Source organism: Canis aureus, chromosome 21 (assembly GCF_053574225.1).
Source record: "Canis aureus isolate CA01 chromosome 21, VMU_Caureus_v.1.0, whole genome shotgun sequence".
Lineage (NCBI taxonomy): Eukaryota > Metazoa > Chordata > Mammalia > Carnivora > Canidae > Canis > Canis aureus.
Genome location: NC_135631.1, coordinates 31,177,561 through 31,199,062, shown reverse-complemented (window position 1 = coordinate 31,199,062; position 21,502 = coordinate 31,177,561).

The following is a 21,502-nucleotide window of genomic DNA, read 5'->3' as shown; positions in this document are numbered from 1 at the left end:
GAATTAATGTCATTTTTCTGGAACATTGCGTGTGTAACGTGGGATAAATTCAAAACAATGCTTATGGAATATTTAAACTCTATTACCTTGTGTGTCCTGGAGAACTTGAATTCTAGTTACAAAAGAAAGGAGACAGGAATGTAATGTAGAAGATCTATAAAAAGTCCAGTGGTCCTAAATTTGAATAGAAGTGGTATCAGTAAGACTTCATGATGCATTATATCTCTTTAAAGTGTCTGTATATCATCAACTTACCTTCTTTGCTTAGTTCACTGTAAAGGCCTAAAAAGAATGGCCAACTTAGTATTATAAAGAATTCTTATTTTCTAGATTAGAGTCTCAGTTAATTACTTTTCCTACTACATAAAACAAGTACCTCATAGAAAAATGGCTGATTACAATTCTGGGACAGAATATGTACAAGGAAAGCACGGAACATGGTATAAGACAAGATAGTAACAAAGATATCAAAGATTTTTAGGATCACATCAATGGGACCAGGAACTAATTTGAAACAAATGTTCATGCTAAAGGTAGAAAAATTTGAGATTTGAAAGTGATATTACAACAGATAGAAATCAACCATACGTTTTGGTGAAGTTAGATTAGGTAAATAACATCAAGTTTTAAAATATTCTTTAAATTTTATTCATTCTAGAGCAATAATGTCATGGAGGAGTTTGAATCTTAACTTTTTGTTGAAATTTATAATACTAAAGGAAATATATATATTAGGTAGCTTTCATCAAGTTAGTTTTTTAAATGTCATCTTTTTGGAGATGTTCCTGATACTCTGTAAAAAGAATTGATCTTTTCTAACATCTTAGAATACTATATTTTGCATACAATTTCATACTATAGTCATTTAAGTACATAATTTATATGTACTCCTAGGAAATCCTTAGAGAAAATATCCATGACTTCTTAGCCCCATATCCTTGGTCCTGTATCCTGTAAATCACAAAGAAGGAAAAAAAGTTTTAAAAAGACCATCTATACTTCAACTGTATCAATAATTTAAATATTTAGAAATTTGATCAGCTTGGTCAGCCCGGGTGGCTCAGCAGTTTAGCGCCGCCTTCAGTCCAGGGCCTGATCCTGGGATTGAGTCCCACATCGGTTCCCTGCATGGAGCCTGCTTCTCCCTCTGCCTGTGTCTCTGCCTCTCTCTCTCTCTCTTTCTCTGTGTTTCTCATGAATAAATAAATTAAATATTAAAAAAAAAAGAAATTTGATCAGCTTAATTTCATAGGCTTCTAAGGAATACATGTGGAAAGCCAGAGGTAGCTAGTAGTGATATGCCTTTTGTTTGGAATTAAGAACTAGAAATGACTTATATAATTGTATAGATTAAGTAGAACAATTATCAGAAGAACAAAGTGACACGAGGAAGCATATGAAAGAATTAATCCTGAATAACTTACTAAACATGAAAGTATATTATGAGGCAGTAATATAATTAAATCTGGAAATTTGTACATAAAAGAAAGGAGAACAAAAAAGTGCAGCTGAGGGGGATCCCTGGGTGGCTCAGCATTTTAGCACCTGCCTTCAGCCCAGGGCATGATCCTGGGGTCCTGGGATCGAGTCTCACATCGGGCTCCCTGTGTGGAACCTGTTTCTCCCTCTGCCTGTATCTCTGCCTCTCTCTCTCTGTGTCTCTCATGAATAAATAAATAAAATCTTTTTAAAAAAAAAGTGCAGCTGAATAAGCAAGAAGTTTTTAAAATGTTGAAAGACACCTTGTTAATTGATGAAAGAGACAAGCTAAATTATTTTTGGCACCAAGAAGCTTGGAATTTGTTTGCTTCTGCTCTGTGCTCTATGGGAAGGACTTGCCCTTTTCTCCTTGGATCTCAGAGACTGTGGCTAAACCATAGCAAAAGGAATGTGGATTGGTAGAAAAGGGCAGGATTGGAGGGCTAACCTGTGGTTACACGAATATTCAGAAGTTGGGAAGTAGAAGGGGAAGCAACCAGAGACTGGGGGGGGAGGGTGACAAATGAAGTGGGGGAAGTCCAGGAGACAGGTCAGGCTGTTGGAGGCAGAAAGGTACTTTCAGAGAGGTGATGAAATCTTTCAACACCAGAGGTAGGCCAAGGAAGTGAAGAACTGAGAACTGACCACTGGATTGAGTAAGGAGTTTGTTGATGATCATGGAGAAAATAAAATTTGGTGCAATGGTAGGATAGAGAACAAATTGAAGATAGTTAAAGAGAAAATTAGAAAATTAGAAATTCCCTCATCCTCTCTTAAAAACAAACTTTTTTTTTTCCAGCTGCAGGAAAAAAAAATATGTTTGTTTTTAAGAGAAGATGAGGGAATTAGAAAGCTTCAAAAAGAAACAAATTTAAATTTTTTAAAGTGTGATTTTTGTACTTGTTTTAAGATAGGAATCGTCAATTACTCTGAAGACAGTATGAGGAAATCCTATTATTGAGATTATTAGGTTCTTTACCGAGTATGATAATAATAGGTCAATTAATATATGAGTTAATTGTCAGTAACTGACAAGTGTTACCCCTTTTTTAAATAAAAACTTCATATAAAAATTTTGTTTAATAAGATGAATGGCTATTAAGGAAAATCCACTTTTGCATTTTATCTGATGTTTTCATTCTCTGAAGTGCTTAGTTTCTCTGGCCTATTTTTCATAAAAAGAATTAATTGAGAGCTACAACACTTTTATTTTCCTTAAAAAAGGAGTTTTGAACTTTCTTAAGGTTTTTTTTTTCTTTACATCACTGACCTGTACATCTTATTCCTTCAAGTATGACTGGATAAAATTATATAATAAAGTGTTGGTTGACATATTAGTTCATCTGAAGATATGTACTTTCCTGTTCCTTATGAATACTGTATGCTAAATAACTATTCTACTCTCCCTAGATATGTATATACAGAGCAGATCTATTCCACTGACAAACTAAGATAAGTAATAATCAATTTAAACATTATTTTTAGTATGCCAAATTTTTATTACTACCACCTATGACTATAAATGAAGTAATTATATATATAATTTCAGTCCACATTACTTAAGTGCACTATGATATAAAAGTGTTCATGCTTCATGGATTATCTACATTTCATTAAAACGTTAAAGTCTTGCCAAAGCCTTCAACTCTTAGGAAATCGCATGGGGGATTATAAATTGGATGAAACCAATAAACTTTCCAGTGCTATTATAAACTTAAAAATATATCTTCTTCCAGGTTCTGGACTACTTAATCATCATGGTTGAAAGGCTAGTGATCTACCTGAAATTTCTTACCTAAAACTTAAATGAAGGACTTAAAACCAACCTTTTTAATGGCATTTTCAAAGAGAATGAGAAAAATAATTAATTCACTGTCTAATAACATGGTGGATTGTTTCGTTTTGTTTTTTAGAAAAACAAGACAAGCAGGGGGAGAGAGAAAAGAAGGGGGGAGAGAGAATCTTAAGCAGGCTCCATGTCTATCAGGGAGCCTGTCTCGGGGCTCACTCAGTCTCATGACCTGAGCCAAAAATCAAGAGCCAGATGCTTAACTGACTGAGCCACCCAGGTACCGCCGGTGGATTATATTTTAACCATGTAGTTAAAATAAATATCACCAAAAGCAATCTTAAGAAAGAAGAACAAAACCAGAGGCATCATGCTCCCTGATCTCAAACTTTATAACAAAGTTATAATAATCAAAACAGTATGGTATTGGCATAAAAGCAGACACACTGGTCAATGGAAGAGACTAGGGAGTCCAGAAATGGACCACAGGTATATGGCCAGTTAATTCAGGACAAAGGAGCCAGGACCATTTAGTCTCTTTGATAAATGAGGTTAGGGAACCTGAATAGCCACATGCAAAAATCGAACTCATATCTTACTTTATTCACAAGAATTAACTCAAAATGAATTAAGGACTTGAATGTAAGATCTGAAATCAAAACTCCTAGAAAAAAATAGGCAGTAAGTTCCTTGATAGATTAGTCTTGGAGACAATTTTTTTTACTCCAAAAACAAAAACAAGTGCAACTATATCAAACTGGGAAGCTTTTTTTTTTATATAGCAAAGCAAATGAGAAAGCAAACTACTGAATGGGAGAACATATTTGCAAACTATGTATCAGATAAGGGATTAATAACCAAATCAGATTTTTAAAAAACTTCTTTTAAACAAAAAAACAAAAACAAAAACAAAAACAAAAACAAAACAAAACAAAACACCCTCCTACAACTCAATAGCAGGAGGGGAAAAAGATAAAAAATGATTTAAAAATGGACAAAGAATATAAAAGATATCTTTAAATAGATATGCTTTCGGGCAGCCCCGGTGGTGCAGCGGTTTAGCGCCGCCTTCAGCCCAGGGCGTGATCCTGGAGACCCGGGATCGACTCCCACATTGGGCTCCCTGCATGGGGCCTGCTTCTGCCTCTGCCTCTGCCCGCCCCCCTCTGTGTGACTGTCATAAATAAAATTAAAAATAAATAAATAGATATGTTTCCCAAACAGATGGGCAACAGGTATATGAAAAGATGCTCAAGCACACCAATCATCAGTGAAATATAAATCAAAACTATAATGAAGTGTTACCTCATGTCTGTTAGGATGGGCAGAAATAAAAAATAAAAGGCAGAAAACAAGAGTTGGCAAGGGTGTGGACAAAAGGAAACCCTTGTGCACTGTTGGTGAGAGTGTAAACTGGTGGTGCAGCCACTCTGGTGGTGCAGCCACTCTGGAAAGGACTATGGACTTTAAAAAAATTGTAAATAAAAATACTAAAAGGTCCCCCCAATTTCACTTCCTACAATTTCACTTCCTAGTATTTATCTGAAGAAAATGAACATACTATCTTGAAGAGTTATCTACACCCCCATGCTTATTGCAACATTATTTACAATAGCCAAGATATGGAAACAACCTATGTGCCTATAATTGGATGAATGGATATAGAAAATGTGATGTAATATATAGATACACACACAATGCAATATTAGCCAGGAAAAGGAAATTAGCAATATACAAACAGATGAAATAAACATGCAGAGCACAGACTAGTTTTTGTAATGGCAAACCATTAAACTAGGTCTGAGTCCTATTGGAAATAATCTACATTTTCTAAATCCTAGAAAAGAATAGGTTGTGCAATTTCTAATTATAAAACAATGTTAAGGGACACCTGGGTTGCTCAGTGGTTAAGCGTCGGCCTTTGGCTCAGGCGGAGACCTTGGGATTGAGTCCTGCATCGGGCTCCCTGCATGAAGCCTGCTTCTCCCTCTGCCTATGTCTCTGCCTCTCTGTCTCTCATGAATAAATAAATAAAATCTTTTAAAAAATATTAATACTGATGGTAGAAAGTGTAGTAAATAATAAAACATTACTTTTTAAACAACTGAACTAAAAAAATAATAAAAACCCATAAAGCAAAAAACAGAGAAAGGAAAGAAAACACTAAAATTGAAGACTGGAGGAATTTTTTGAGAAAAAATATTATATTTACATCAATAATAATACATATTATATTACATATAGGGCCATACTACTTAATGTGAATCTATTTTATTCAATAGATCATTTATTAAGACATTTGTATCCCATTGTAAATTCTCTAATCAGTGTGTCAAAAGTTAAACTTGGGTATTCAGTCAATTCCTACGTGTAATTAATAATAAAGTGTATTTGAGGAGTAGAGTTTCAATCCTCATACCTCAATAAATGGGGCTTAATTGTTAGGGTTTCTATGGCAGTGAAAGATGTAATTATCTCAAGGGAGAGTAAAAATAGGCTGCATAATGTAAACAGCCTTTGTAGATTCTGGATCCATTACTTGTTAGCAATAGGACTCAGACCTAGTTTAATGGTTTGCCATTACAAAAACTAGTCTATGCTTTGCATGTTTATTTCATCTGTTTGTATATTGCTGATTTCCTGATGACCTTATTCTCTACCATACTTCAGCCACCACTGCCAAGTTCTAAACTTAGATTTTGGCATTCCAATAAATATTAATTTCTCTAAAAGTATAATTTCACTCCCAATTTCCTAAATTTCAACAGCAATCTCAGCTCAGTATAGAATGTATCAATCTCACCACATACTATTGTTTCTCACTTTTTTTTTTTAATTTTTTTTTTTATTTATTTATGATAGTCACACAGAGAGAGAGAGAGAGGCAGAGACACAGGCAGAGGGAGAAGCAGGCTCCATGCACCGGGAGCCCGACGTGGGATTCGATCCCGGGTCTCCAGGTTCGCGCCCTGGGCCAAAGGCAGGCACCAAACCGCTGCGCCACCCAGGGATCCCCGTTTCTCACTTTTTTATACCATCAACTTCTTCTTCTACCTAGTTTTGATTTCATTGGCCCTTACTTACAGCTTCAATTCTTATAATCAATCTAACCCAGTGATACTTCCTTAGGATAACCTCAACCCTGGTTGAACTCACTTCTCTAGCTTATGGCTTCTATGGCTTCTCTATATGGCTACATGTGTTTAGATTCATACGATCATTCTTACTTTAAATACAGGATTATTATTTTCGCTAACACTGATAGCAGACTACATTTTTAGGCCAACACTGATACCAAAATAGCTTAAAGTGTGGGATGGACATACAAAAAACAACATTTTCTTAAAAGTAGGAATTTCTATGAAGATAGCAAGAATTTAAGGACTAAAAAGTGATCTGAAGAAGTTGCTTTTGCTCCAAACATATTTGCCAATCATGATGAAATACAGCTGAGACACTGAGCTGTAGTTGTGAAGGCTCAAAGGACCCAGGGGAAATGTGGGCATATCCTTGAAGACAATGACAGGTTACAGTTGTCCATTCAGGGAAAATTGTAGTCCCAGTTTGCTTGAGTGGTCAAAGAAGCATGGATTCATTTAAACTTTTTCTATTTAGTAGTACCTCAGGTACTTGGCTAAACCAAAGGAAAGTGCAAATACTCTCTGAAAGAAAAATGTGCATTTTAAAACATTGGTATGCACCTACAAGCCATTGTGAAAAGTTATCAGAGTACTAGGCAAAAGAAACCAAGCACAGCAAAAAGTTACCATGACTGAACCTAAGCAACAATGTTAAAGAGAAGGAGTAAAGAAAAGAAAAATCAGATACTGAACTTATTAGACCAGATACTAAAATATATCCATATTTAATATTTTTAAAGAAATGAAAGAAAAGGAAATTTCTCCAAAGAATCAGAAACTAAAAAATCACAATGCAGATCTAAAAAAAGAACAAAATTCTGATTATAATAATTACTATTCACAGATACCATGTAGTTATACTGCCAATAATCAGAGCAATTAGAAAATCTTATACAGAAGTTTTGGAGAAATCGATCCTTAATCTCACGACTTCTCACAAGGAACTGTGGGATCAGGTAATAGTAACATGCTATCTTTAATGTACTAAAAGAAAATAACTCCCACAAATGAAAAGGAAGGAGAAAGTCTGAGAGTACATAAATGAGAGAGTCTGGGACCAACAGGCATTTACTAGACAAAGTTCCAATGAAATGATAAAGAGCAAAAAATGATAATTATGTACATAAATGTAATTAAACATTAACTACATATACCAACATTTAGTGGAGGTTTTAGAAATGCAATTGAATTGAAAATATAAAACAATGACAAATAGTTTGGAAAGGGTTTAAATGCAGCTGGCAGGTTCTAAGGTCTTTGATTTGAGAAAGTAGAGGTATTCATTTTAGATTGATAATTATGTGTGGTTGTATTTTCTGTCAAGTGAGGAAAAGTTGGAATATGAATAAGACTTCAAAAAATAAGCATGAAAGAGAAAAAAAGTAAATGTAAAATGGACAAGAAGAATAAGAACCATAAAAGGAAAGATTTAAACCTAAATATATCAAAAACTACATGACATGAAGGTGTACTAAAGGCTTTAGTTAAAACAAAAGGAAAAAAATACACAGTTTAGATTAAAAACTCCAAATGTGCGACATTCAAAGAAGACAAGTTACACAGTTAGGAAATGGGCTGATAGTAAAACTTGGAACGATATACCAGGCAAACACCCAGCAAAAGAAATACAGTGTAGTTCCATTTGTTTAAAATAAAAGGTAAGGCAAAAAGCATTTTTTGAGTTAAAGGATGTCACATCGTTGAAAGTAAAAATTTAATCGACTAGTCGGGTCTAACAATTTTGCATTAGTATAAATTCCAATGAACTTAAGTCATCCAGAACAAGTTCTTTCAAAATGGCACAAATAAGCCTGAAAGTAATAATAAACAAAATCAGGAAAAGCTTTCTATTGGAAATTAAGGAATATACAAATTATTATTGGCTGTAGGAAAGTCAGAATAAAAATTTTAAAATATTTTGAATGAACAATAATGAAACAATATATTCTGATACTTGTGTGATGTAGTTATAACAGTACTTAACAGTGAAAAATGCCTTCAGTCCTACGTGAACAATTGACATATGACAGAGATGGCACGGTAGATCAGCCAGAGAGGAGGGGTCTCTTCAAAAAACTATGCTGAAAAAATTGGGTAGACTTAAGTAAGAATATGGTGTAGAATGATTTCCTAACAATATATAAAAAATTAGTTGTAGATGGATCCCAGAACAGACTATGTAAAACGAAACTATAAAATCTTAACAAAATATTACATGAGATTATCTTCACAATTTTAATATAGGGAAGAATTTCTTGGGAAAAAAAAAAAAAGATAATCTTTGTAATATTAAGTTAAAACCTCTGTTCATCCAGAGAAGACCATATGAGCATAAGAGTCTGAAGTGAATGGTATTTGTAAGAAGTGTAACTTTTTTTTTCCGCCCAAGAGAGGTGGATTGTGTCAGAGGGAGGAGGAGAGGGACAATCTTAAGCAGGCACCACGCTCATCAGTGAGCTGAAACTCCTCGTGAGCTCAATCTTACAGCCCTGAGATCATTACTTGAGCCGAAACCAAGAGTCAGATGCTTCAATAAAGCTGTTAATTTTTTTTAAAGATTCGTTTATTTGAGAAAGAGAGAGAGAGAGAGAGATTGGGTGGGGGCAGAGGGAGAGAATCTTCAAGAAGACTCTCCGCTGAGGGCAAAGCACAACAAGGGGCTCGATCTTACCCTCCATGAGATCATGACCTGAGCTGAAACCAAGAGCCAGACACTTAACTGACTGAGCTATGCAGGTGTCTCAACTGTGAAAAATGTTTTAAAAATAATATGGAACAGTATACACTGGTACACAGTGCTGACAAGAATGTAAATCAGAATAACTATGAAAAATAAGCATAATCTGCTAAATATGATAATATCAATATACCTATGACCTAGTATTGCCAGTCATAGGATATAAACTGGAGATTATTTGCCCAGTTGCAAGAGTGTATCTGAATTAAAAGTGTCAATGGACTAAGATTTGTAACTACTTTATTAGAAACATCCAAGTTATTTAGCAAACATCAGGGTTAAAAAAAATCAGCTAAGTCAAGAGCATACTGTTGACATAAAGCTTTATTCCATACTAATATGGTTCAAAAGCATGCAAAATAAAATTATACTTTTTGGCAACACACCCCTTGTTTGGATGTTACATAGTAAGCATTTAATTCTCACAAAATCAATACCAATTAGAGAGGGAACAGAGACGGAGAGTTAAAAACTGAGAGAAATGTGGATAATTGATATATTGTTAATGTGTTATTTATTGAGCTACATTTCATGAGTTATGTACACTTTATATTTTTATTGTCATGTAAGTTCATGCTTTTTAGTAAATTGGTCATATATGGTTCATGCATTTTGCTATATTTGCCATTTTTCACAATAAAAAGAACAAGAGGTAGAAAAATACTTAGAAAATATGGATGATATTTAGACATGGCAGAAATTGACTTTAAAACTTTTGATAATATATTTAATACAATTATTTATAAGCATGTGTGTGTGTGTGTGTGTATTTTTTTAGTTAATGGGCTAGAAATGCTCAGTAATTCAATAATTCAAAAAAAGTATCAGGATTGGAAAAGATAAAAAATGTTGTTTTTCACAAATATGATTTTCTATATAGAAATTTTGGACAACTATCACCAAATTTTTTAAGGTGTTATTTATTTATTCGTGAGAGACACACACACACAGAGAGAGAGAGAGAGAGAGAGGCAGAGACACAGGCAGAGAGAGAAGCAGTCTCCCTGCAAGGAGCCCGATGCAGGATTTGATCCAGGGACTCCAGGATCACGCCCTGGGCCGAAGGCAGGCACCCAACCCCTGAGCCACCCAGGTGTCCCCACCAAATTATTTTAAATAAAATTCAGCAGTATTCTATGGTCAACTTATTTTTTAACAAAGCAGGAAAGAATGTCCAATGGGGGGGAAAAAAAAGACAATCTCTTCAGCAAATGGTGTTGGGAACCTTGGACAGCCACATGTAGAAGAATGAAACAACCATTTTCTTACACCATACACAAAAATGGACTCAAAACGGATGAAAGACCTAAATATGAGACAGGAATCCATCCAAATCCTAGAAGAGAACACAGGTAGCAACCTCTTTGACTTCAGCCACAGGAACTTTTGCCTAGACACATCTCCAAAGGCAAGAGAAACAAAGGTAAAAATGAGTTCTTGGGACCTCATCAAGATAAAAAGCTTTTGCAAAGCAAAGGAAATAGTCAACAAAACCAAAAGACAGCCTACAGAATGTGAAACTTTTGCAAATATCTTATCAGATAAAGGGTTGGTATCCAAAACCTATAAAGAACTTATCAAACTCAACATCCAAAAACCAAATAATCTAGTCAAGAATTGGGCAGAAGACATGAACAGACATTTCTCCAAAGACATCCAAATGGCCAACAGGCACATGAAAAAAAATGTGGGCATCAGGGAAATACATTAAGATAAATCTAAGTTTAAAGCAAAAGGAAGGTTACTACACCCATTCCTCACGGAGTATTTTGTTTTATAAACAGAGAATTGGTTAGCAAATTAACAACGTTATGGTTGAGAAAGCAGAATTTGCAGGAAATTGTCACAGCTGTATTTGTTTTACTGGCAGAATTATAAAGGCACCTCCTTTAATCCTCAAGTATGTCCAAATTCGGAAGATTAATTATATAGTCATTATAAACAGGAGCATTAGGCATTTATAGGTGGTGCTCTAATCTGAACTTGAAGGTATCAGGAAAGATATTACTGGTGAAGTGGCATCAGTGCCTCATTGGACCTGAGTTATAATCTGGACTCATCCAAGAGAAATTAGAGGTGTGTGACACAAAGCCACAACATGTCAATACTCAGAAAAAGCAGAGAGCATTTCTTTGGATAATTGAAAAAAAATTAGAATGGCTGAAGACCAGAGTACAGGGATTGTGCAAGAGACATAGAAGAGTTCTAATGGATGAGGTTGGATCAATGAGCAAGAGCCAGACCCGCACCATTGGAGGAGTTTGAAGACTATTTGAGGAGGATGAAGAGGCTATATAGAGACCACATATGTTCATAGTAAGTGGAGGAGCAGAAATAGGATTGCATATTGGACTAACTTCAAAATCCTGCTCTTCTTTATATATATATATGATGACCAGTTATATATATATATAACTAGAATTCTGGGGGCTGCTAAAATTTTCAGAGATTGCAGAGGAATAGAAATGAGGGCACTGAGAAGAATCAGAGTGAAGGAAAGAGATGAGGAAGGCATGGCATGGTGCCCTGCAAGCCGAGGGGGAGAAAGATTTAAAAGGGGAAATGTTCAACAGCATCATATACTCCAGAGAAGTCACATAAGGTAAATAGACATGAGATTCTTATTTAGGCTATTTAGGAGTAAAAACTAAATTGAAATCAAGGGTGACTTATGTACTCCTAGGTCTATTTATGCAAATTTTTCTCACACCCGACATCTAAGCAAGATAAGACAAGGTCATCATCAGTGTCTTCTTGCTCTTCACATTTCTACAACAGATTGGTCCCAGGGGCTATTGATATTTCCTCCCAGCTGTGCCTGAAATATACTCATTTTTCTTTTTTTTCGGCTCCTTCCTTTCTTTATAAATCAGTCTCTTGTTTCTTAAAAAAGTCACTTTAGCTGCTTAGAAGTAGTGAAGTGTATAAAGTTCTGTTGTCATTTTATATCTAGTTGAGAAAGAACAGCCTTCTGTAGAGGCAGTCCTAGGAACAGATTCACACCTCTGACATGAAAAGACCAGACTAAACATGTATTATAAAAGTAGTGTAAAAATCTATAATTATCAAATTATTTTTAATACATTAATAATGCCTAGAAAAAAGACAACAGTTCTCTTTCGAGTCGTTCAAAATGCAATACTTGCATTAATTTTCTATTGGTCTATCTTCAAACCACTCACATTTAAAAATTTTAAGGCCTATGAAAAGAAAGCAAAGTTTTCTTAAGAAAATGGTTACTTAATCCTACACATACTGCAAGTGGTTAAGGCAGGGGTGGTATTACAGAGTGGTTACGGAAATAAGAGAGCAGCTCTGACATTACTGGATCTGTAACTTGGACAGTTTACTTAACTAATTCTGGCTTCAGTTCTTTTTGTAAATTGCGACTGTAATTGTGTCTGCCATATGTAATTGCTTCGAAGCTTAAATAAATTCCCAGCACAAACTAATTGCTCAATAAATATTAGTTATTACTAATCTATATACTTTATTTTTATAAGAATTATATAATTTATTGTGACTCAGTTTTCATTTTTACTTTCTACCTTGAACTTCCGTAAATTTACAAAACCAAGTCTGGTAGTGAATATGGTTAGCAGTTTTGATTTTATATACAGATTGCTATTAAGAACGTCAAATAAACTTCTAATCTTATAAGAGAAGGCAGCGTTGCCGATGTTTCACATAAAAAAGTCACTTTACTTTTATCCTCCTGTTTGTAATTATTTTCTAAACTTCCTATGCTAGTTTACATATTCCTTTTCAGTCTTTAATTAAATATTAAACAAATTCTGTAATTGACAATAGAGACACATAATACAAAACATAAGAAATTTTCCTTAAAATCTCTCTAATGTTTTATTATTTCTCCCATTCCTCAGTTTTTAACCTCTGTTCCATTCAAACAGAAACACTTTACAGTTTCCTTTTGTGCCAAGGATCCGTCTTCTGCTTTCCATTCACTTCAACAGATTCCTTCACATGATAGTTTTATGAACTTATTTTCCACACGGCTGTATGTAGAAGAAAATTTGGTGTTGAAGCATTTCTTCCATATTACCAGACAGTATTGAATTTGTCGTAGACCAATTTGTTGTGAGGCATGATGCCACATTTTAGTGTTGTGCAAATAAATATGTCCTGGCATTGTCAATGATTAAGACGAAATGCACCATTCTATTAGGCCAATATACTCAGCACATTTCTGATTCATTCATATCTGGCAACAAAACCCTTGTGCAAACACTGAGGGTGAGCCTCCATAGAAACCAGATATTTGCAGAAAGGTGTGTGTTTAAAGATATAAAAATCAGAATGAAAACTGAAATTGCATTCTGTTGACAAAATTAGTTCCAATTTTTTTAAAGTGCACTTAGAGAACATGTACCTAAGAAATGTACAAAAAAATAAAATAAAAAATAAAATGTAGCTAGACAATATCTAATGTGAAATCTTTTCATTCTGTAAGGTAATAAATAGACTGCATGCCACTGTGCATTGAATCCCCAGGAACCATCATCCCAAACCAATACATGTTCATTCTGCTCTCATTCTTTGAAGGGCAAAAAACTGTGTAGTTATAAAGTGCTACAAACATATGAAATCCTTTCCACTTGTGGTTGGCTGGTGGAAATTTCAGTGTAGAAGAGAGGAAGGGAATCTGCTTGGCTTTTTCCTTACCATAGTGGACAAGGAAAATAAAAAGATTTTGAAAACTTGAAGACTCACTAAAAATATTATATATGTATTTTGTGGTTCAAAAGTGGAACTCACAGCTGTTCTATCTATAATTACACATACATAGCCTCCTTTCTTATTACAGTGTTGAAAAAAAATCAGTGATACCCAGAAATGAGAGTTTAAACAAAACAAAACAAAACAAACACCTCTTATGGTTTAAATGATCTGAAATGTTTTTATTTTCTCCTGCTTAGGGATAACAGCTTCTAAAGCTTTTTGCTTTCAGTATATAACTTTCTAGAATATTTTCTCTCCCAAAAAGAGAAACAGGGATCTAGAGTTTTTCTTGTTCATACAAATTGACATCTTAAGTTTTAGCATTTATTAAATCATTTTTTTAAAATTTTTTGTATGCTGAAATTTCTTAAACTCTTGATACTCTGTTGAGGTTACTAATACCCAGGTCTGTGACAAGTGCAAGTGACTTTATCACCTCAGTAATGGCAACAGACATAAGGTCATGTGCACGTGATAGGCTCTGAACAGACCCAGACACTCTAGAGCATTCTTTCTACTTGCAGTGTATTCACTTCTCACTCTTTCTTTTCTCCTAATAGTTTTTGCTTTGACGGGTCAAGAGAGAGAATTTCAGAGTCAAGCTCAAAAGTTTTAGAGAGGTAATTTATTTTTATTTGGAGGGAAAAAATATAAGTATGCTACAGGGCAACCAGAAACCCAAAGTAATGTTGAACCTCTTGGCTCTAATGTACAATTATGTTCTCAGGTATACTCTCTGTACCTTGTATTTTCCTCTGACACAGTAAGATAACCACACTTCAGTGAATATTTCAAGGTAAATTATTTCCAGAAATGTAACAGTAAAAGGTAGAACACTGTATTCCTTTGCCACCGTATCATGTAATGGTAATTTTCTAGCTACTTCACCTAACTCCCTTGTAGGTCAAAGAGAACATGTCCTTTCCATGGATATTTACTTTGGCATAATCTCACCTCTTATTTCCTCCATCTTCACTAACCTTGCTGAAGTGAGAGGCTCCTAACCAGACAAAATCCACCTTGTGTTAAAGTTGGTCAAGAGGAAGACAGCATTCTAGATGTGGCTGAGGAAACAGATCTATCTCTGTATTATTGCTCAGCAATTCTGGTCTCAGTTCTCTCATTTCTCTGGTTTCTTCTTCAACAGAGAGACACTGACAGAGTTCTCAGTTTCTCTCTTTCTCTGTTTTTCCCCTTAAACTCTCAGACACTTGATTTTTCAGTTAAAGAATTAGGAGATTCAAAGCACAACTAAAATGTCTGCAAAAATTAACATGTTATCATTATTACAGAATAACTACATGATGGTTTGTTTAAATAAACCATCAATCAAAATATTTGGGTCAACTCTGTGCTATGTTTCTGTTAGAAAAGAACTTTTCCCCCCCAACAGTGCTCTGTTGAATATTAACAGAGCAAAGTTGTAATATATTACAAAAAATAAAATAAAATAAAGCTCCTCACATATCTTTTGTGGCAGTTTGATGTCCTGCAAAGTTGTTTGTCTCTTGTTTATAAACAGCACTAATTGTGTTAGCACATTGCATGGCCTGCTCATTTCAATGTTTGGTCCTATAATTGCAACCATAAAGGTTTACACATAAACATCCATTTATGTATTGTTTTTGATCATAGTGGAGTAGCTCATCTGTGAAAGAGGAGCTCCTGGCACATCAGTCTGTAGCCCAGTGGTTGTAAACTGTAATGCTTGCAGTTTTGGCTTGCTGCTTCTGATCCAGTCCAGATTTTCTGCAATAGCCAAGAAAATATGGCATATTTATTTATGCTGTATTTATTATGGCCAATGGATAAGAAAAGACAGGAGATACCTAAAAATACTGAGAAGTTAGCTTTCATATACTATGCTTCCTTGCATATTATCTCATTTAATTCTCACATAAACCACGTGTTAATATTAATATAAAGTTGATATGAAAAGCCTTAAGTTTAGAGACATGAAGTGAATTCCCCAAATTCTCATAGCCACTTAGCAGGGGGCCTGGATTTGGCTGTGGGCTGTTTTCTCAGTGCCTGCCATACTCCACCAATGAGTAGAGCATATGTTTAGCCACTCATCTTTCAAAAATGTTTTTGCCTATAATTCTTGGTTCCTGACATCATTTACTGAGTCCTGTTCTCAGAGACAGATGAGTTGGCCACAATTTCATCTTTTCCCAAGGCAGAAAGTTCTGAAAAGCAGCACATTTATAGAACAGAGGAACAGCCCTGCTTTTGTATTGTGTTTGAACCTCTTTGCTTAATTTAATAATCCCTTTACTCGTTTTAAAAAATGAGTGCAGTTGTTTTCCATTTTTCTTAACATAAAAATAAAAAAAGAGAGAGATAGGGTAACCTGTGGGAAAGAAGGAGATGATTTAGCTATCTGGCTTAAGACTAGATTGGTTAGGTTTTGATGGAAACCTAAGTCAGAATGAGAGCCAGGAACTGAATTTTCTTCCCATTTGCAGAGCAAGGACTTGGTAGAGAAAGCCTGGTTCTCATTCTCAGTTTTCAGAAGAGGATACTCATGACCTGTATATACTTTGGGGTTAGCCATGTGCATTATCTTATTTTTTATATTAGAATTTGAGTTTTGCAAGAATTTTGTTAAATTACTCAATTTTGTCAAATTGTGAGTTAGGAAAAGCTTACTAAGCATCTTTACCACTTTCTACCTAATTCTCCAGGCAGTATCTCTGGTCATGTAAGATCCTCTTTTTTATTCTTTCCAAGCTCCATTGATCCTCTCTTTTCTTCATTTTACACCAGTGCATTATATCCCCTTTGCCACTGCCTTAGCACAAGTGCACATCAAATCTCTCTTACACTAGAGGGATTTCTAGTTGATCTTTCTCATCCTTTATATTGTTCCCACAATGATTTTTAAATGGAAAATTGGAAGATGGTGTTCTCAAATCTCTCTGCTCCCTTTCCTTGCAAAATGAAATCTCAATTTGGTAACCCAGCCTCTATAGACTTATTAAAATAATTCTTAGTGATTTGCAAACAAGAATTGATGACTCAAAATAAAATTTCTAGTTAGAATATCATACATAGATGCACAAAGTTGTTCGATGTAACAATTCACAGAAGAAAAAAGATGATGGCCATGTTCTTGAAATTGTTCTCCCTAACTATGAAAGAAGTATGGGGGGAGAATAGAATAGCAAATCTGAGAGATGCTAGAGTAGATTTTGTCTTCATTCAAGAAAAATGTTGAATAATGATCATCCTTGTTGTTCTCTGAGGCTTGGTTGAATCATCTCTCTTAGGTAGATTTTCGAATGAAATTCTAAAGTAGGGAAAGAAAAAATGAGGTCAATCTACAGAGTTTGGAAAGTTAAAAGTATCTAATTGCTTTATACCTATGCCAGACATTTTTAATATGAAGGGCATTAATTATGGCTGGGGTTTTCCAATCACGTTGCCATGATTTGGCCTTTTGGTACAAGGAATAGTTTAAAAATGTTTTTCACACCCTCTAATTTTGTTTCCCAAGATCTATTTTTAGATTAGGTAGATGAACCCGTTTATGAAGTTCATTCCAGAAGTGTTCACGTGATATTTTCCTTTTGAAAGTTGAGCCCATAGGTGTGGTTATAGTCAGTGTTGTTTAAAGAGGGATTTTAAGGACTTGCCTGATGAATAGCTCAAAATTATTTGAGTTTAAAACTATCTTGGTATGTTACAAATGCTTTCATTTGAAAGCTTTTAATTATGCTTCGATTTTTTTTTAGGGATATTGTTAAGTAATGTAAGATTTAAAGTTAAATTAATGAAAAATAGGTTAGAAAGTAGATAAAAAGTTAGAAGAAAGGGTCTTCCAAAGAAAACAGACTATGTAGTCTTACAAACATTTGCATCAAGGTTTTCATAAAAATTTCCTAAAACTTATTGGCAGTGGTGGTGGTGGCCATTAGGTCAGGTTAACTTCCTGATTAATGCTATCTAAACAGCTGAATGAAACTATTATAGTGAAAGATTAAAAGAAATGTATTATTTGTCCACATTGTTTCTTCTGTGTAACCCTAAGGAAAAAGACTGCCTTAGGAAAGTAAGTATAGACACTTGCAAATCATAATTATTGGCAAAAAATTTTTAAAAACTCAAGTTCTTCAAGTTCTCTTTTCTGATAGTGTATAAACCATTTATTTCTCTGGGATTTAGTATTATGAGTTATGGTATGGAGTAGATGATCACTGCAGATTCGTTAAGCCTGAAGTACTCTGATCTAGTAACTAACTAAGAAATTAATATCTTTTTTTATAAAGATAATATCTTTTTTTATAAGGATGGAAGGTAACTCCATCCTTTATTCTTTACCTGCCAGGTAGTCTTTCATTTCCTAACATATAGAAGTTCTATTTTTTAAAGATTTATTTATTTATTCATGAGAGACACACTCTGAGAGAGAGAGGCAGAGACACAGGCAGAGGGAGAAGCAGGCTCCCCAGGGAGCCCGATGTGGGACTCCATCCCAGGACCCCAGGATCATGACCCGAGCTGAAGCCAGGCGCCCAACCGCTCAGCCACCCGGGCGTCCCTAGTAGGTCTATTAACATTGAAAGTATCTATCCAGACAGCCTTTCAAGTAGCTTTTTTGATTTAACACATTGAATTAAAAATCTATATCACATTTAATTGGCAACACGTGTTGATTTCACTCAGCTCTTTCAAACAAGACCATTTCTTTATAGTCTTTACATGGCTGTTTTTTAACAGTTGGTGTAATAAAAATGTATTTTAAAAGTTTCAAAGATTTCATATAGATAGCCATAAAATGTAACACCACCAACAAAAACGAAGTATATAAAAGCCAAATTAGTCCTTTTTCACTTGATTGGTCTACTTTCTCAGATTTGTCTTGTTTTTAAGCACAAAGTTATTTTTTAAAAAATTTCCCAAGAACGAATGAGCCAGAATTTCACAGAGTTCCAGAAATCACAGCAACCACATGAATGCAGTATGGGGGCTGGGGGTGGGGGTTCCAGTGGGCTATGGACAGGAAACTACCATGGATGAACTTTGGGGCAAGTTTACCACATAAAACCCTTCAAACAACACTGCATAGCCTTGTGGCTCCTTGAGTTTTGTAAGGTTCAGAAGATGGATGAAAAGAGATACAAGTTTGGCAGAACATTTGTGAAAGCAGTGCTGCGAGGGCAATGTTGAGAGAATCAAGAGGCCTCAGTCTAGAATTAAATCATCTGCCACTTGTGTAATTAGCCTGATAGTGCAGTTAATCTTCTTCCCGGTTTCCTTCTCCGTAAATGTGTGGATGAGAAAAGTTTTCCTTTTTATCTTATAGAAGTACATGGTTAAAACAGGTAGTGTACTTGAAAGTGCTTTTTGAAAAGTATCAAGTAAATTACAATTCTGTAATATTGTTGATAATTAAATAAAGATAACCAACAGAGAAGGGAAATTAAGTGCTACTAGCCAGAGAACTAAGTTTCTTAAACATAGTACCTAATCTAAAATTAAAATTAACAGTAACTTTAAAAAAAAAAAAAACTGTTAAGGTAATCTTTTTTAGCTTCATTTCACCAGTGAGAAAACAAGCATCTGTGTGCTCCTACAGTTTATTTAGTACAGCTAGAGTTCAAAACTAGGACTGATGATAGTCAAAATTGTTTTTTGAGTTCCTGTAAATTCCAGGTATCACATGGAATTTATTTAGTTTGTATCTCATAATAAGTATTGTGCTAAAAATTCCTTAGGTAGAGTTGGAATTCAGACTAAGTCTGTGGATTTCTATGTTTCTGTTTTTCAGTTTGTCAAAATCACCATTACATTTTCTTTCATAATTTGGTTCTTTTAGAACTGCAAACTTGTCTTACAAAATTACTACATATAAGGAATAAAGCATCTCAAGTAAGCACAGATTCTCAAAATACATTTTGGGATTTCATGTTAAATATTACTATTTTCTAACAGAAAACAGTCTAGCACATCTATGAAAAAGTTTTTAACATCTATGCCTATAAACTGCTAGTCTGGGCTAACCTTTAAAAAAAGTTCTCAGTAATTCTAGTAGCTTCCTAACTTACTATTGAGAGGAATTATTTATGAAAGGCACAGTATGCCCCCAGGCATTATTCTCTTTGGAATATAGGTCAAATCAGTGGTTGGTTGAATAGGTTAAATTGTTTTATTAAAAAATGTGTAATACATTTTCTACTCATCACAGAAATATCATAATTAACCATTTTCTGTGATTTTACAAGTAATTTTTACACCTGAAATTCCCATTGAACTTGGTTAATAAATTAAAACAAACTTTTCCTTCAATTATTTGTCTAAATTAGTACCATCAGCTTTTTATTGAGATATTCCTACCCTAACTACAATTTGGTACATGCAGAATATTCCTGCCCCCTTCCAACTAGAAAATCAGTATATGATATAAAAAAGCCAGAAAGAGGACAGGGATCTAGGGAGGAAGACTTTTTTTTTTTTTTTTTTTTTTTTTTTTTTTTTTTTTTTTGGTCTGAGACATACAGCATAGAATATCATGACTAAATTCAAGAAGAGAAAATAAAAGCAACTAAAAATATGAGGGCTTTCTACATGACATGCAGGCAATAAAAACAAAACTGAAAAATAGTAACAAATATTTTAAGAGTTGACTTGGGTAACAAGAATCGTTCACAATCTTATGTCTGATATTGCATAGAGGAAGTGTGTTCTTTTCATTCATATCTGAGTGTCACATATTTATATAAATGCAGGCGATTGGGGATCCCTGGGTGGCACAGTGGTTTGGCGCCTGCCTTTGGCCCAGGGCGCGATCCTGGAGGCCCGGGATCGAATCCCACGTCAGGCTCCCGGTGCATGGAGCCTGCTTCTCCCTCTGCCTGTGTCTCTGCCTCTCTCTCTCTCTCTCTGTGACTATCATAAATAAATAAAAATTTTAAAAAAATTTAAAAAAAAAATGCAGGCGATTGCTATTATCAGACACCTGATTACAGTGGTCTACACAGAAATGAGCCTATTTTTCTCATGTAACAAGAAACCCAGAAGTAGGCAGTCACTAGTATTGTTTCTGTAGTTCAGGATATGAGGGCCAAGTTTCTGTGTTTCTCTTAGCCTTTTCACCCTGGTCCTAATATGGCTGCTGTAGCTCTGTCCATCCATATGTGAAGCAGCAGGAATTAGGATGCAACAAGAGCAATAAAGGATGCTTTCCAACTGAGTCACAGGTCTTTAAAGTGCTTCCCCTAAAACTTCATCCAAGAACTACTTCTATTTCCTTGGCATCCTCATTGCTAGGAGGCTGGACCATGGAGTTTGACACTGGGAAATTTGCCAGTAACCCAAAAATAAGGATTCTAATACTCATGACAAAGATGAGAATGTATGTGGGAGAAACACACAGTAATTTTTTGTACCTACAGCCTAAGGAAACTTTCACAACTGATCGAGTGAGAAAGGTTATATATTTGTTGATTATTAAATTTAGACCAGTAATGATAGCATGAGTTCAATTATTAGATGGAACAGTGAGATTTAAAAGTTGGTATTTTCCATCAATCCATTAAAACACATTATAAAGAGGAAATTCATTTAGTCAGTTAAATAATTACAAGCATCAGTTTCAAGTTTTCATCAAGGAAT